Source organism: Oryza glaberrima, chromosome 2 (assembly GCF_000147395.1).
Source record: "Oryza glaberrima chromosome 2, OglaRS2, whole genome shotgun sequence".
Classification (NCBI taxonomy): domain Eukaryota; kingdom Viridiplantae; phylum Streptophyta; class Magnoliopsida; order Poales; family Poaceae; genus Oryza; species Oryza glaberrima.
Window position 1 is genome coordinate 13,063,564 of NC_068327.1, and position 2,878 is coordinate 13,066,441.

The 2,878-nt window shown below is 42.3% G+C and overlaps 1 pseudogene; it reads right to left on the reverse strand.

Moving 5' to 3' along the window:
• Nucleotides 1-428: 428 nt before the first annotated feature.
• On the reverse strand, nt 429-1,216 carry LOC127761199 (uncharacterized; annotated as a pseudogene).
• Between the last annotated feature and the right edge of the window lie 1,662 nt (nt 1,217-2,878).

Below are 2,878 nucleotides of genomic sequence, written 5' to 3' on the forward strand. Positions count from 1 at the left end.
ATCTTAGATAAATTTTAGAGACATTATTTGTAGTTTTGTACAGTGAGTGTCAAGTTTTATATTTCTAAAATAGAGTTCATAACTTTAAGAATCTACAGCAACTGGAATCATCTCAAAATGAGTTACATTTGATTTTATATGGATTTTACAAGTTTGGGTGTTTTCCTGTTAAACATTTAATGTTTTAGTTATTTTTCCTTTGCATTTCCAGATTTTTATACACATGGGTCCACTGATCGGTGGCTGAACCAATATACAAAAAGATCCCTAGGCTTTATATGAACTGCATTTAGGTCCGTGGGTCCACATGTAAATCGCTGAAGTTTTATAGTTTGAACCCTATATTTTTGATCATTTACAGGACAAAGTCCTCATCTTCAACCTCCAGCAGCCCGATGGACTGGGAGCTTGGCCATGGCTTTGGCGAGCTCGTCGGCGACGATTGGTGGCTCGATTGGGAATGAGGTCAAAAGATAAAATGAAGAGAATGCTCTCACGATTCCATTCCTCTAGTTTTCGTGGCTAGGAGACATCGGAGTAGCGCCGATGGTGAGGGTGAGCGGAAGGTATACGTGAGCTGTTACTGCATGTTGCCTAGGGGCTTTGATTTTGCTAGATGCATCCATGCATGTGTTTCCTAAGAGGTCCAGGAGGCTCACCAAGCTGTAGGAAGAAATCGCCGAAGCTTGGATAGCAGCGGCTTCGGTTGGAACGGTTCGACGGCGGCGCTCCTCCTCGGGTGAACGGCGACGGCTCGAACGGGACGACGAGCTGCTAAAGGAAGGCATGCACGAGGGTTGTGAGGTCAAGGAGATGGTGTATGCGCGAGGAATCGAACAATGGCTGACCGAGGCAGCGGTAATCGATGATGACGGTGGAGGCGAGTTCGGATCGGCGTCAAGGAAGAAAAGGATGTGTTCTCCGTGTTCTTGATGTTTCTTGAGGCGTCTTGAAGAGGTGGTCGACGCGAGATTCTTGGCACAACGGCTTGCTTTGGGATGGACGAGAATGGCCGGACGACAACGATGTCGAAGCGGCGGCGCTCCGGTGCGTGCTCCAGGGCGTCGTTGGCGTGGTCACGTTCCGGTGACTATGATGCACAAAACGGGAGGTGGTCAACAGAGAAGAGGTTCGGCATTATGTGGAGAGATGGAAACGCGAAAGAGATAGAGGTGACCTTGACTCAAACGGAGATGGCGATGGTCGTCACCTCCATGGCCAGTGGTGAGGTCGCTGGTGACGGAGAGGCAGAGGACCTGCTCCCCTCGGCTTCTTCGGCTCTGAGTGATGAGTGAGGAATGGCAACTCAGACTGGAGGAGAAGAGAGCGAGAAAAGGAAAGCCCGAGGTCGTCGACACGTTGTGGCCACGCGTCGGTTCGCTCGATCTCTCCCTCTCTGTGTTCTTGGTCGGCTGAGGGTGAGGCACAGAGAAAGGGCGAGCTGGAGAGGCTGCCAAGTGGGCCCAGGACGAAGTGCTCTAGGTGGAAGAGAGAGGTGTGGGTAAGATTCTGGGTGAACACGGTTTTGGACGAATTTTTAGATTATTTTCTCTCCCCTAACTTTGTAGATTCATAACTTAATGTGTGGAACAAATTAATTAGTGTTGATTTTTCTGGAGGTAAATGATTAACCTAGATTCCATTTTCTTTGGTTTCACTCAAAAATAATGGGTAGACTGCTCACAGAAATTAAACAAAGATGGGCTATTAGAAAGGTAGATTGAATTTTTAGGAAGCCTAAACAGAGGAGGAAAATTCTAGAAAAATTATATTTAGGCATGATAAATAATCTAGTATTTGAATAAATTATTTTCCATGTTCACTTATGTGCAGTTAAATGTACTTTTGGATGAAGTATGGCTTTAGCCGATTAAAATTTAATTTGATTTCTTTTAGTTTTCTGCTTTGACTGATTGATTTGTGGTATTAAACTTAGTTATTAACTTGTACCAATATTATAGTGAATTGCTTATGCTAAACATAGTTTACATACATTTTTACATAAATTTTTCCATGATTTCATCTTGCATAGATTATTTTAAAGAATTAGAATAACCTTTCTTTGTATATGTGTTCCTACTTCATAATTGCACCTAATATTATTATAGGAATTACATTAAACTTCTTTTGGCTGAAAAAATATATATTAGAATTTAATATTAAGTCCACATGTTATCACCCAAGATTAACTATAGTTTTGTTTAGTAATTTTAACCCTTTTAGTTTATGCTTATGAGACCTATTATGAAAAGCGAGACCAAAATCCAAATGCACAATGGACTCAAGCCTAGGCATGCATTATGCACATGTATGCTCAAATGCTTGATGACATTTCTAGTCTAATGTTGGTAATGAAAAGGTTTTATTTTGTTCTCAAATTTTAATCATGCAATGGTTTAAGTTGGTCATCACCTAAATTAAAAGGGAAATTTTTGGCTCTCAAAATTAGAGAAGTTAACATCTAACTATTTTGACAAGAAATTTTAAGTCCTGAAATTTCGGGTATGTTACATGCACCCTGTGTTCCAACTCTACCGGAAGATGACAAGTCTTCCCGTAGACAAGTTGGTACGGTGACATACCGATGGGTGTCTTACAAGCAGTCCTATATGCCCAAAGTGCATCAGGTAACTTGTTCTTCCATGCCTTCCCCATCTCGTTGACCGTCTTCTACAGAATATTCTTGATTTGTTTGTTGCTCGTTTCTGTCTGTCCACTTGTTTGGGAATGATAATGGAGTGGCAATGATGTATTGAGCCCCAAGCTCTTGCAAAAAGCTTTAGAAGGTCTTATCGATGAAATGAGACCCTCCGTCACTTATCACCATCCGCGGAGTTCCAAAATGAGGGAAGGTAATCTCGTGGAACATCCAGCGGGC